This window comes from Pelodiscus sinensis, unplaced genomic scaffold, assembly GCF_049634645.1.
Source record: "Pelodiscus sinensis isolate JC-2024 unplaced genomic scaffold, ASM4963464v1 ctg117, whole genome shotgun sequence".
NCBI lineage: Eukaryota > Metazoa > Chordata > Testudines > Trionychidae > Pelodiscus > Pelodiscus sinensis.
Genome location: NW_027465911.1, coordinates 225,283 through 239,689, shown reverse-complemented (window position 1 = coordinate 239,689; position 14,407 = coordinate 225,283). Strand labels below are relative to the sequence as shown.

General features: G+C 72.7%; 1 protein-coding gene across 1 annotated transcript in view; it reads left to right on the top strand.

Moving 5' to 3' along the window:
• The first annotated feature begins 13,086 nt into the window (after positions 1-13,086).
• WDR97 (WD repeat domain 97) overlaps positions 13,087-14,407 on the top strand; it is a 76,574-nt gene continuing 75,253 nt past the window's right edge. The window contains exon 1 of the mRNA XM_075916594.1: positions 13,087-13,214. The gene's annotated coding sequence lies outside the window, so the exon portion shown is untranslated. The remainder of the gene's footprint in view (positions 13,215-14,407) is intronic.

Below are 14,407 nucleotides of genomic sequence, written 5' to 3'. Positions count from 1 at the left end.
TTGTTCCTCTCCATGGGGGGTGTCTGGCCCCTGGCTCAACAAGTTTGGCATTACCTCTGCCTAGCGAGGTTTTCCCTGCTGGGTCTTGCTCCAGACAGCAGGGGTCACCACAGCCCAGCAAGTACCCCCACTACGTCACAGTTCTCCCCCCTCTGAGAGCGAACTGAGCAGGGTCACTCCGCTCGTGACCTAGGGAAGTTCGGGTCCTCTGCGTGGGAACCGGCCCTGGGGACATGGGTGCTCCCCTTGACTCGGGCCGGCCGTGGCGAGGACCCACATGAGTTGGCTTCCCTTTGTCCACTCGCCGCCCCACTCCAGGGTGACTGGCACAGGCCTGTCCTCGGGGGTCACACCCACCCTTCCACTGGCCTTGATCCCTGGCCAGGGTCTCTCGGGACGGGGCCATGAGCCCAGTGAGCCTTCTCTGGACAGCCAGGGCGGCTTCCATCCCCGATGCTCCATCCAGGGAGGTCTTCCCCTCCCATAACTCTCTCAGCAAGCCCAGAGGGTCTATCTGGGGTAGAGACCCCCAAGCCGCTTTCCTCCTGTCTTGGGCCTTCCCGCCCCTCTGGCAGGAGTCACAGGACCGGCAGTACCGCTGCACGGCTGTAAAGATTCCCGGCCAATAGAAGTGCTGGAGCAGCTTCAGCCGGGTGCTCCGGATCCCCTGGTGGCCCCCAACGGGGACATCATGGGCCAAATACAGCAGCTTGAGGCGATACTTTCGGGGGACGACCAGCTGCCGCTGGACCCCCCATGCCCTCGCCTTCCTGGGGGGAAGCCATTCCCGGAACAGGAGTCCACGCTCCCGCAGGAATCTCTCCTGGCCACCTCTCCCCCGGGGCCGAGCTGCACGGAGGCCAGCCTGGTCCCTCAGCCTCTGCAAGGAGGGGTCTGCCTGCACCTCAGCCTGGAATTCAGCTGCTGAGGCAGGGATCGGGACCTGTCCCCCACCTCTGCCTAGGTCCGGAGTCCCAGCCTGGCTGGACCCCGTGTCCACTGGGATGGGACCCTGAGGACGCTGCCAGGAGTCCTTCCCTGGACCCACGTTGTCAGCCCCCCGCTGGCTCTGGCTCCGGGTAGTGACTAGAGCCCGCTGGGATTCATGGGGCCACTCCTCTAGGTCATTCCCCATCAGCACCTCGGTGGGCAAGTGCGGGTGCACCCCCACTTCCTTGAGGCCCTCCTTGGCCCCCCATTTCAGATGCACCCTGGCTACAGGCACCTTAAACGGGGACCCGTCTATGCCCTTCAGGGTCAGCTGCGCGTGGGGTAGTATCCGCTCTGGGGCCACTATGTCGGATCGGGCCAGAGTCACCTCCGCCCCCATGTCCCAGAAGCCTGTCACCTTCCTACCATCCACCTCCAGGGGTATGAGGCACTCGCTCCGCAGGGGCCGTCCTGCCCCCACCCGGTACACGGAGAAATCCGCCTCCTGAGAATCAGACCTCCCAGGGGAGGTGCACTGAGCATCCTTCACCTCTCTCTGAGCTGAGGTTTGCCTGCCAGCCCCTGCCTCTGGGGCAGCCTGCCCTTCCTCCCGCCCCAGCCAGTTAACCCTGGAAAGTCCCCGGTCCTGGGACCTGGTGCACTGAGCCCTCTTGTGGCCTTTTTGCCCACAGCGCTGGCAAGTTAGGCTTTGGGCTGTCTCTGTCCAGGCCCTGGCTGGTTTTCTGGGGCGCAGACGACCTGTTCCTTGGTCTCGCCCCGTAGTTGACTCCCTCCGTCGCTCAGCCGAGATCCGGTCTCTGCGCGGTTCCCTCTCTCTCCGGGACTCCCGTTCACACCCGGACCGGCTCTCCGTGAACTCATCCGCCAGTCTCCCGGCCTCCTGGGGGTTCTCTGGTCTCCGGTCCTTGAGCCACAGCCTCAGTTTGGGTGGGCACGCTTCATAGAACTGCTCCATCATGACCAGCTTGAGCAGCTCCTCTGCGGTCTGGGCTCCGACTCCAGACACCCACTTGCGGCAGTATTGCGACAGGCGGGAGACCAGATCCACATAGGTCTCCCGTGGCCCTTTCTGTACCCCCCGGAACTTCTTCCTGTACATCTTGGGGGTCAGCCCGAACTTGTGCAGCAGGGCCTCCTTGACTCGGTTGTAATCCCCTGGCTGTAGGTCCTCCAGCTGACTGAGCACTCCGGCCGCCTCCTGGTTCAGTGCGGGGATGAGCTCCTGCAGCCAGTCAGCTGGGGGGACCCGTTGCAGTCCACAGGCCCTCTCAAAGGAGCTGAGGAACCCGTCTATGTCACCCATGTCCTTCAGTTGGGCCACCACGAGCCTCTCCAAGCGTCTGGCAGTCCTGGGACCTTGGGGCCCATCCGCACTTGGCGCAGCCGGGGCCCCGCAGGTTCTCCGCTCTGCCATGGCCAGCTCATGCTGTCGCTGCCTCTCTCGGTCCTGGCGCTCCTTCTCTCGGTCCTGGCGGTCCTTCTCTCGGTCCTCTACTTCCAATTCCCTGATCCGCAGCTGGATCTCCAGCCGCCGCAGCTCCGCTGGGCTGGCCCCTGCCCTAGATGGGCTACGGCTTGCAGGCCTCCCGGGAGACGCTGTCTCATCCCTCCGGTGGGTTCCAGCGCTCCTCCCCCTCTCTGAGCCTGACACACTCTCAGGGGGGGTCTGGCTGCTTCCCCTGGGGACAAGATTCTGGCCCTGTGGCTGGTCATTATCTTCCAGCTGGGCAATCAGCTGGGCCTTGGTTGCTTTCTGCACAGGCAAGCCCCTCTCTCTGCACAGCCCCACCAGCTCTGCCTTCAAGAGTTGGGCGTAGGCCATCTGCCCGCTGGGCCCCTCGGTGCAGACTCACCAGTCTAGTGCTGCAGCGCCCACGATTACCAGGAACCACTTTGCTCTGTCTCCAGCACGCCTGGCTCCAGGGCTCTTGCTTCTACTGCGCCTTGTCACTTGCCGCTGGAAGCTCATCCACGGGGTGCAGTGCATCCCACTTCTGACACCAGTGTGACGGCGCGTTGGGGGTTCCCCGTCTCCTGCACCCCGAAATGGCACAAACAGACTGCACCAGCCGGTGGAATAGAGGAAGTTTATTGCCTCTCCAGGATACAGCACAGCACAGATGTAGTCTGGTCCCAGAGCTGGGCTAGGATGCCTCAGGCCCCCTTGAGATGGGGGAGACTGGGCCCCTAAACTCCGGCCCCTTCTCCTAGGCTCTCCTCCATGCTCTCCCACAGTAACTAACTTCCAGCCCTGCCCCCCAGTCAGGGCAGCATTCCACCTTCCTTTGTTCCTCCCCATGGGGGGTGTCTGGCCACTGGTTCAACAAGTTTGGCATTACCTCTGCCTAGCGAGGTTTTCCCTGCTGGGTCTTGCTCCAGACAGCAGGGGTCACCACAGCCCAGCAAGTACCCCCCACTACGTCACACAGACCAAGGCGGCAGCCTCTCCGAGAGCGGCCATGCCCCATGCGGCTCGCAACGGTCCTCCGCTGGGGCCTGGCAGCGCCCGAGGGGCACGTGGGGTCAGGTGCTGCCCCGATGAGCCCTCCTGGTGCCAGGCCGGCCGGGCGTCCTGCTTACAACTTGCCCTACAGAAATGCCCCCGCGTGGCGTGAGCGGAATCAGCGACTCGCCAGCGTTTCTCCGAGCCCTCGCTCGGCCCCCTTTGCCCATTTTGCTGCCCGCGTGCCGGGTTGCACCGCGCACAGTCTGTCACGCTGCAGCCAGGCCGGCCTCGCGGGAAGCCGTGGGCAGCAGCCGGGCAGAGGACCGGCTCGTTACAGCCCCAGCTTGGCTCGGCCAGGTCTTTGGCACCAGGGTGCTGGGGCAGCGGGTTTGCGGCTGTTGCTGGAAGCTCCTCCCAACTTGGGACAGCGGGGAGAGCCCACAGGGGTTGTGCGCAAATCTCACCCCCGGCAGCTGGGGGGTCAGGGCACGTCTGTGCTGGGCGGTGGCAGGGTGGGGTGTGGGAAGCAGGCTGCTTGGCAGAGGGGCTGGGGTCGAGGGGGACAGTCTAGGCCATGGGCTCGTGCACAGCCGCTGCCAGCCCAGGCCAGCAGGATACGAGCCAGCAGGCACTCCTAGCACAGCCCAAGGCCCTGGCAGCCTCCTGGGGGCTCCCCGCTGGCCATGGAAACCGGGCCTGCTGCTGTGGGGCTGGGACTCCTTCCGCCTCGGGCCCCAGCACTCATCCTTCCAGGCCAGATACCCAAGGTCCTCCCCCCCCCCACTGCCTGCAGAGCTCTCAGGCCGGCTGCCCCACGCCCGCCCCCCCCCCCCACTGCCTGCAGAGCTCTCAGGCCCTGGCCAACTCCCCCCCCCCCAGTGCCTGCAGAGCTCTCAGGCCCTGGCCAACTCCCCCCCCCCCCCAGTGCCTGCAGAGCTCTCAGACCCTGGCCAACTCCCCCCCCCCCCCCCCCAGTGCCTGCAGAGCTCTCAGGCCCTGGCCAACTCCCCCCCCCCCAGTGCCTGCAGAGCTCTCAGGCCCTGGCCAACTCCCCCCCCCCCCCCCCAGTGCCTGCAGAGCTCTCAGACCCTGGCCAACCCCCCCCACCCCCCCAGTGCCTGCAGAGCTCTCAGACCCTGGCCAACTCCCCCCCCCCCCCCAGTGCCTGCAGAGCTCTCAGACCCTGGCCAACTCCCCCCCCCCCCCCCCAGTGCCTGCAGAGCTCTCAGACCTGGCCAACTCCCCCCCCCCCCCCCCCCGTGCCTGCAGAGCTCTCAGACCCTGGCCAACTCCCCCCCCCCCCCCAGTGCCTGCAGAGCTCTCAGACCCTGGCCCAACTCCCCCCCCCCCCCCCGTGCCTGCAGAGCTCTCAGACCCTGGCCAACTCCCCCCCCCCCCCCAGTGCCTGCAGAGCTCTCAGGCCCTGGCCAACTCCCCCCCCCCCCCCCAGTGCCTGCAGAGCTCTCAGACCCTGGCCAACCCCCCCCCACCCCCCCAGTGCCTGCAGAGCTCTCAGACCCTGGCCAACTCCCCCCCCCCCCCCAGTGCCTGCAGAGCTCTCAGACCCTGGCCAACTCCCCCCCCCCCCCCCGTGCCTGCAGAGCTCTCAGACCCTGGCCAACTCCCCCCCCCCCCCGTGCCTGCAGAGCTCTCAGACCCTGGCCAACTCCCCCCCCCCCCCCCAGTGCCTGCAGAGCTCTCAGCCGGCTGCCCCACGCCCGCCCCCCCCCCCCCCAGTGCCTGCAGAGCTCTCAGGCCCTGGCCAACTCCCCCCCCCCCCCAGTGCCTGCAGAGCTCTCAGGCCCTGGCCAACTCCCCCCCCCCCCAGTGCCTGCAGAGCTCTCAGGCCCTGGCCAACTCCCCCCCCCCAGTGCCTGCAGAGCTCTCAGGCCTGGCCAACTCCCCCCCCCCCCCCAGTGCCTGCAGAGCTCTCAGACCCTGGCCAACTCCCCCCCCCCCAGTGCCTGCAGAGCTCTCAGGCCCTGGCCAACTCCCCCCCCCCCCCCAGTGCCTGCAGAGCTCTCAGGCCCTGGCCAACTCCCCCCCCCCCAGTGCCTGCAGAGCTCTCAGGCCCTGGCCAACTCCCCCCCCCCCCCCAGTGCCTGCAGAGCTCTCAGGCCGGCTGCCCCACGCCCCCCCCCCCCAGTGCCTGCAGAGCTCTCAGGCCGGCTGCCCCACGCCCCCCCCCCCCAGTGCCTGCAGAGCTCTCAGGCCGGCTGATGCCCAGTCCCCAGATCAGGTGCCTGTGCCCCCCCCAGCACCAATCCCCCCAGGCCAGACACCTGCCCCCAGCCGGGCGGCGCTAGGAAGCCTCTGGCCGTACACAGAACCGTCTCCACGGCGACCTGCCCGTCCCGCTCTGGCCGCAGGCAGGGTGGGTGGGGCGGGCGTAAGAGCTGGTGCTGGGTATCTGGGGGAGCTCGGCCGCAGCTGGGGGGGGAGTTCGGGTGGCAGGCCGGGGTGGGGGAGGACACCCGCCGGCTCTGTGGGGGGGCCGGCAGCAGGTGGGGGGCGGCACCCGGCCTCACACTGAGCTCCCCCCGAACCCCACTGGCAGCTCCCACCCCTGGCCTGACACCGGGCTCCCCCCTGCAGGTGCCACCCCCCAGCCTGGGCATCCACCGCCCTGGCCTGCCACCCGAACCCCCCCCACCTGTGGCCGAGCTTCCCCAGAGCCAGTGGCGTTCTAAGGGGGGGCTCGGTGTCAGGCCGGGGGGGAGATGCCAGTGGGGCTCTGGGGGGGGGGGGCTCGGTGTCAGGCTGGGGGTGGGGCGATGCCAGTGGGGCTCTGGGGGGGGCTTCCAGTGGGGCTCTGAGGGGGGCTTGGTGTCAGGCCGGGGGTGGGGCGATGCCAGTGGGGCTCTGGGGGGGATCGTGTGAGGCCGGGGGGGGAGATGCCAGTGGGGCTCGGGGGGGATCAGTGTCAGGCCGGGGGGGAGATGCCAGTGGGGCTCGGGGGGGCTCGGTGTCAGGCCGGGGGGGGAGATGCCACTGGGGCTCTGGGGGGGGATCGGTGTGAGGCCGGGGGGGGAGATGCCAGTGGGGCTCTGGGGGGGATCGGTGTCAGGCCGGGGGGGAGATGCCAGTGGGGCTCTGGGGGGGGATCGGCTTCCAGTGGGGCTCTGAGGGGGGCTTGGTGTCAGGCCGGGGGTGGGGCGATGCCAGTGGGGCTCTGGGGGGGATCGGTGTGAGGCCGGGGGGGGAGATGCCAGTGGGGCTCGGGGGGGATCGGTGTCAGGCCGGGGGGGAGATGCCAGTGGGGCTCTAGGGGGGGATCGGTGTCAGGCCGGGGGGGAGATGCCAGTGGGGCTCTGGGGGGGGGATCGGTGTCAGGCCGGGGGGGAGATGCCAGTGGGGCTCTAGGGGGGGATCGGTGTCAGGCCGGGGGGGAGATGCCAGTGGGGCTCTGGGGGGGGATCGGCTTCCAGTGGGGCTCTGAGGGGGGCTTGGTGTCAGGCCGGGGGTGGGGCGATGCCAGTGGGGCTCTGGGGGGGATCGGTGTGAGGCCGGGGGGGGGAGATGCCAGTGGGGCTCGGGGGGGATCGGTGTCAGGCCGGGGGGGAGATGCCAGTGGGGCTCGGGGGGGATCGGTGTCAGGCCGGGGGGGGAGATGCCAGTGGGGCTCGGGGGGGATCGGTGTCAGGCCGGGGGGGAGATGCCAGTGGGGCTCTAGGGGGGGATCGGTGTCAGGCCGGGGGGGAGATGCCAGTGGGGCTCTAGGGGGGGATCGGTGTCAGGCCGGGGGGGAGATGCCAGTGGGGCTCTAGGGGGGGATCGGCTTCCAGTGGGGCTCTGAGGGGGGCTTGGTGTCAGGCCGGGGGTGGGGCGATGCCAGTGGGGCTCTGGGGGGGATCGGTGTGAGGCCGGGGGGGGAGATGCCAGTGGGGCTCGGGGGGGATCGGTGTCAGGCCGGGGGGGGGAGATGCCAGTGGGGCTCTGGGGGGGGCACGGTGTCAGGCCGGGGGGGAGATGCCAGTGGGGCTCGGGGGGGATCGGTGTGAGGACGGGGGGGGAGATGCCAGTGGGGCTCTGGGGGGGGCACGGTGTCAGGCCGGGGGGGAGATGCCAGTGGGGCTCGGGGGGGATCGGTGTGAGGCCGGGGGGGGAGATGCCAGTGGGACTCTGGGGGGGGCTCGGTGTCAGGCCGGGGGGGGAGATGCCAGTGGGGCTCTGGGGGGGGATCGGTGTGAGGCCGGGGGGGGAGATGCCAGTGGGGCTCTGGGGGGGGCTCGGTGTCAGGCCGGGGGGGGAGATGCCACTGGGGCTCTGGGGGGGGATCGGTGTGAGGCCGGGGGGGGAGATGCCAGTGGGGCTCTGGGGGGGATCGGTGTGAGGCCGGGGGGGGAGATGCCAGTGGGGCTCTAGGGGGGGATCGGTGTCAGGCCGGGGGGGAGATGCCAGTGGGGCTCTGGGGGGGGATCGGTGTGAGGCCGGGGGGGGAGATGCCAGTGGGGTTCTAGGGGGGGCTCGGTGTCAGGCCGGGGGGGAGATGCCAGTGGGGCTCTGGGGGGGGATCGGTGTGAGGCCGGGGGGGGAGATGCCAGTGGGGTTCTAGGGGGGGCTCGGTGTCAGGCCGGGGGGGAGATGCGAGTGGGGCTCTGGGGGGGGATCGGTGTGAGGCCAGGGGGGGAGATGCCAGTGGAGTTCTAGGGGGGGCTCGGTGTGAGGCCGGGGGGAGATGCCAGTGGGGCTCTGGGGGGGGATCGGTGTGAGGCCAGGGGGGGAGATGCCAGTGGAGTTCTAGGGGGGGCTCGGTGTCAGGCCGGGGGGGAGATGCCAGTGGGGCTCTGGGGGGGGATCGGTGTGAGGCCGGGGGGGGGAGATGCCAGGGGGGTTCTAGGGGGGGCTCGGTGTCAGGCCGGGGGAGGAGATGTCAGTGGGGCTCTGGGGGGGGATCGGTGTGAGGCCGGGGGGGGAGATGCCAGTGGGGCTCGGGGGGGATCGGTGTGAGGCCGGGGGGGGGAGATGCCAGTGGGGCTCTGGGGGGGGCACGGTGTCAGGCCGGGGGGGAGATGCCAGTGGGGCTCGGGGGGGATCGGTGTGAGGCCGGGGGGGGAGATGCCAGTGGGACTCTGGGGGGGGCTCGGTGTCAGGCCGGGGAGGGAGATGCCAGTGGGGCTCTGGGGGGGGATCGGTGTGAGGCCGGGGGGGGAGATGCCAGTGGGGCTCTGGGGGGGGCTCGGTGTCAGGCCGGGGGGGGAGATGCCAGTGGGGCTCTGGGGGGGATCGGTGTGAGGCCGGGGGGGGGAGATGCCAGTGGGGTTCTAGGGGGGGCTCGGTGTCAGGCCGGGGGGGAGATGCCAGTGGGGCTCTGGGGGGGGATCGGTATGAGGCCGGGGGGGGAGATGCCAGTGGGGCTCGGGGGGGATCGGTGTGAGGCCGGGGGGGGAGATGCCAGTGGGACTCTGGGGGGGGCTCGGTGTCAGGCCGGGGGGGGGAGATGCCAGTGGGGCTCTGGGGGGGGATCGGTGTGAGGCCGGGGGGGGAGATGCCAGTGGGGCTCTGGGGGGGGCTCGGTGTCAGGCCGGGGGGGGAGATGCCAGTGGGGCTCTGGGGGGGGATCGGTGTGAGGCCGGGGGGGGAGATGCCAGTGGGGCTCTGGGGGGGATCGGTGTGAGGCCGGGGGGGGAGATGCCAGTGGGGCTCTAGGGGGGGATCGGTGTCAGGCCGGGGGGGAGATGCCAGTGGGGCTCTGGGGGGGGATCGGTGTGAGGCCGGGGGGGAGATGCCAGTGGGGTTCTAGGGGGGGCTCGGTGTCAGGCCGGGGGGGAGATGCCAGTGGGGCTCTGGGGGGGGATCGGTGTGAGGCCGGGGGGGGAGATGCCAGTGGGGTTCTAGGGGGGACTCGGTGTCAGGCCGGGGGGGAGATGCCAGTGGGGCTCTGGGGGGGGATCGGTGTGAGGCCGGGGGGGGAGATGCCAGTGGGGTTCTAGGGGGGGCTCGGTGTCAGGCCGGGGGAGGAGATGTCAGTGGGGCTCTGGGGGGGGATCGGTGTGAGGCCGGGGGGGGGAGATGCCAGTGGGGCTCGGGGGGGATCGGTGTGAGGCCGGGGGGGGAGATGCCAGTGGGGCTCTGGGGGGGGCACAGTGTCAGGCCGGGGGGGAGATGCCAGTGGGGCTCGGGGGGGATCGGTGTGAGGCCGGGGGGGAGAGATGCCAGTGGGACTCTGGGGGGGGGCTCGGTGTCAGGCCGGGGGGGGAGATGCCAGTGGGGCTCTGGGGGGGGATCGGTGTGAGGCCGGGGGGGGAGATGCCAGTGGGGCTCTGGGGGGGGCTCGGTGTCAGGCCGGGGGGGGAGATGCCAGTGGGGCTCTGGGGGGGGATCGGTGTGAGGCCGGGGGGGGAGATGCCAGTGGGGTTCTAGGGGGGGCTCGGTGTCAGGCCGGGGGGGAGATGCCAGTGGGGCTCTGGGGGGGGGATTGGTGTGAGGCCGGGGGGGGGAGATGCCAGTGGGGTTCTAGGGGGGGCTCGGTGTCAGGCCGGGGGGGAGATGCCAGTGGGGCTCTGGGGGGGGATCGGTGTGAGGCCAGGGGGGGAGATGCCAGTGGGGTTCTAGGGGGGGCTCGGTGTCAGGCCGGGGGGGGAGATGCCAGTGGGGCTCTGGGGGGGGATCGGTGTGAGGCCAGGGGGGGAGATGCCAGTGGAGTTCTGGGGGGGCTCGGTGTCAGGCCGGGGGAGGAGATGTCAGTGGGGCTCTGGGGGGGGATCGGTGTGAGGCCGGGGGGGGGAGATGCCAGTAGGGTTCTAGGGGGGGCTCGGTGTCAGGCCGGGGGAGGAGATGTCAGTGGGGCTCTGGGGGGGGCTCGGTGTGAGGCCGGGGTGGGAGATGCCAGTGGGGCTCTAGGGGGGGATGCCAGTAGGGCTCTGGGGGGGGCTCGGTGTGAGGCCGGGGGGGGAGATGCCAGTGGGGCTCTAGGGGGGGATGCCAGTAGGGCTCTGGTGGGGGCTCGGTGTGAGGCCGGGGGGGGAGATTCCAGTGGGGCTCTGGGGGGGATTGGTGTGAGGCCGGGGGGGGGGAGATGCCAGTGGGGCTCTGGGGGGGGATCGGTTGTGAGGCCGGGGGGGGAGATGCCAGTGGGGCTCTGGGGGGGATTGGTGTGAGGCCGGGGGGGGGGGGAGATGCCAGTGGGGCTCTGGGGGGGGATCGGTGTGTGGACGGGGGGGGGAGATGCCAGTGGGGCTCTGGGGGGGGCTCGGTGTGAGGCCGGGGGGGAGATGCCAGTGGGGCTCTGGGGGGGGCTCGGTGTGAGGCCGGGGGGGGAGATGTCAGTGGGGCTCTGGGGGGGGATTGGTGTGAGGCCGGGGGGGGAGATGCCAGTGGGGCTCTAGGGGGGGGATGCCAGTAGGGCTCTGGGGGGGGCTCGGTGTGAGGCCAGGGGGGGGAGATTCCAGTGGGGCTCTGGGGGGGATTGGTGTGAGGCCGGGGGGGGAGATGCCAGTGGGGCTCTGGGGGGGCTCGGTGTGAGGCCGGGGGGGAGATGCCAGTGGGCTCTGGGGGGGATCGGTGTGAGGCCGGGGGGAGATGCCAGTGGGGCTCTGGGGGGGGCTCGGTGTGAGGCCGGGGGGGGAGATGCCAGTGGGGCTCTGGGGGGGGCTCGGTGTGAGGCCGGGGGGGGGGAGATGCCAGTGGGGCTCTGGGGGGGGGCTCGGTGTGAGGCCGGGGGGGGAGATGCCAGTGGGGCTCTGGGGGGGGCTCGGTGTGAGGCCGGGGGGGGGAGATGCCAGTGGGGCTCTGGGGGGGGGCTCGGTGTCAGGCCGGGGGGGGAGATGCCAGTGGGGCTCTGGGGGGGGATCGGTGTGAGGCCGGGGGGGGGAGATGCCAGTGGGGCTCTGGGGGGGGGCTCGGTGTGAGGCCGGGGGGGGAGATGCCAGTCGGGCTCTGGGGGGGGCTCGGTGTCAGGCCGGGGGGGGAGATGCCAGTGGGGCTCTGGGGGGGGATTGGTGTGAGGCCGGGGGGGGAGATGCCAGTGGGGCTCTGGGGGGGGATTGGTGTGAGGCCGGGGGGGGAGATGGGGATCGGTGTGAGGCCGGGGGAGGAGATGCCAGTGGGGCTCTGGGGGGGGCTCGGTGTCAGGCCGGGGGGGAGATGCCAGTGGGGCTCTGGGGGACTGAGGAGGTGCCAGCGGGGCCGACGGGGGGAGGTTGGGGCGATGTTGCTGGGCAGGAGGGTCCGTCCTGGGCTCTGCCATGGGCTCCCTCTTGCCCCTCAGAGGCTGCGAGTGGCCGAGGCGCCCCGGCCTGCCAGGCCTGTCACGGGGCGGAGGGATGGACGGCTGCCCCACGGCGACGCTCCCAGCCATGGAGGAGTCAGGAGGATCGCAGAATAGTGGCTGTGAGTCGCCCCAGTGCTGCCGGCTCCGCCTGGGTGCCCCCTTGGCTCCCCCTCTTCTGCTCTGGCGCCCACCGGCGCCCCTCCTCCGCCCCGGCGCCCCTCCTCCACCCGGGCACCCACCGGCACCCCTCCTCCGCCCCGGCGCCCCTCCTCCACCCAGGCACCCACCGGCGCCCCTCCTCCGCCCCGGCGCCCCTCCTCCACCCGGGCACCCACCGGCGCCCCTCCTCCGCCCCCGGCGCCCCTCCTCCACCCGGGCACCCACCGGCGCCCCTCCTCCGCCCCGGCGCCCCTCCTCCACCCCGGCGCCCCTCCTCCACCCGGGCACCCACCGGCATCCCTCCTCCGCCCCGGCGCCCCTCCTCCACCCGGGCACCCACCGGCGCCCCTCCTCCGCCCCGGCGCCCCTCCTCCACCCGGGCGCCCACCAGCACCCCTCCTCCACCTCGGCGCCCCTCCTCCGCCCCGGCGCCCCCTCCTCCCCTCTGGCACCCTGCCCTCTGCCTGAGCACCCACCGGTTCCCCTCCTCCACCCCAGTGCCTCCTCCTCCACCCGGGCGCCCACCGGCACCCCTCCTCCACCCCGGTGCCTCCTCCTCCGCCCGGGCACCCACCGGCGCCCCTCCTCCACCCCGGTGCCTCCTCCTCCGCCCGGGCGCCCACCGGCACCCCCTCCTCCACCTCGGTGCCCCTCCTCCGCCCCGGTGCCCCTCCTCCACACCGGTGCCCCCTCCTCCCCTCTGGCACCCTGCCCTCTGCCTGAGCACCCACCGGCGCCCCTCCTCCACCCCCGGCGCCCCCTCCTCCGCCCCGGCGCCCTTCCTCCGCCCCGGCGCCCCCTCCTCCCCTCTGGCACCCCTGCCCTCTGCCTGAGCAACCCACCGGCGCCCCTCCTCCGCCCCCGGCGCCCCATCCTCCGCCCCGGCGCCCCCTCCTCCCCTCTGGCACCCTGCCCTCTGCCTGAGCACCCACCGGTTCCCCTCCTCTGCTCCAGTTCTCCCCCCCGCCTGGGTGTCTACTGGCACCCCTCCTCTTTCCTGGTGCCCTCCCCCCGCCTGGGCGCACACCAGCACCCCCCTCTTCTGCCCCGGTGCCCCCTGGCCCTTTGGCCGCCCCTCCCTGTCCCGCTCTCCGTGCCTCCGCCAGAGCCGGAGATGCAGTCGGGGGCCCTGAGAGCCGGGCCCCTCCGACCCAGGGCCTTCCCCCAGTCCCACCGTCCCTGCTTCGCGCCAGTCGCCCCCTTCCCAGCTCTGGCCGGCGTCCCGGGGGCTCAGCCCTGGCGTGGGCCCAGCGAGGGGCGGGCGGTGCTGTACCGGGGAGAGGGGCTGCCTGGGGTTGTCCCAGCCTCTTTCCCTGCCCCAGCCACGCCCAGCGCCTTGAGCCACCAGAGCGGCCAGCGGGGTCGAGAGAGGAGGAGACGCCTCCGACGAGCGCCCGCCGGCTCTGGGCCGTGCTGCGGGGGGGCTTCCGGACGGCTCTGGAGAAGGTAGGTGGGGGGCCCCGCGGGAGCTGGAGACGGGGGGGAGGCTGCTCTCCCGCCGGCCCTTGGGGATCTCTGCTCCACCCGCCCCTCCGGAGCCAGCCGTGTCCGGCAGCGCCCCCGCCCAGGGCTTCTGGCCTGACCCACCCTGCCCGCTCCTCGTGGGGCTTAGCCCCGGCCCTCCCCAGCCGCAGTGGGGCCGCCCCGCCGCCCCCAGACATTCCCTGGAGGTTTCTCCTGCTCCGCCGCCAGTGGGGTCTGCTCCCACATGTGGGCCGGAGCCAGGGGCTTGGTGCCCCGTCCATGCACCCTGTCCAGGTGCTGCTTGGCGGGCTGCCCGGGGGGGGACGTGCCGGGGCCCGGGGAGCCGCCCGGGGGGGGACGTGCCGGGGCCCGGGGGGCCGCCCGGCTGGGGACGTGCAGGGGCCCAGGGGGCCGCCCGGCGGGGGACGTGCAGGGTTCCGGGGGGCCGCCCGGGGGGGGGACGTGCAGGGGCCCGGGGGGCCGCCCGGCTGGGGACGTGCAGAGGCCCGGGGGCCGCCCGGCGGGGGACGTGCAGGGTTCCGGGGGGCCGCCCGGCGGGGGACGTGCAGGGTTCCGGGGGGACGCCCGGCGGGGGACGTGCCGGGGCCCGGGGGCCCGCCCGGCGGGGGACGTGCAGGGTTCCAGGGGGGCCGCCCGGCGGGGGACGTGCAGGGTTCCAGGGGGGCCGCCTGGCGGGGGACGTGCAGGGTTCCGGGGGGCCGCCCGGCGGGGGACGTGTAGGGTCCCGGGGGCCCGCACGGCGGGGGACGTGCAGGGCCCGGGGGGCCGCCCGGCAGGGGACGTGCAGGGCCCGGGGGCCCGCCCGGCGGGGGACGTGCAGGGTCCGGGGGGCCCGCCCGGCGGGGGACGTGCAGGGGCCCGGGGGCCCGCCCGGCGGGGGACGTGCAGGGGCCCGGGGGCCCGCCCGGCGGGGGACGTGCAGGGGCCCGGGGGCCTGCCCGGCGGGGGACGTGCAGGGTTCCGGGGGCCCGCCCGGCGGGGGACGTGCAGGGTTCCGGGGGGCCCGCCCGGCGGGGGACGTGCAGGGTTCCGGGGGCCCGCCCGGCGGGGGACGTGCAGGGCCCGGGGGGCTGCCCGGCGGGGGACGTGCAGGGTCCGGGGGCCCCGCCCGGCGGGGGACGTGCAGGGCCCGGGGGGCCGCCCGGCGGGGGACG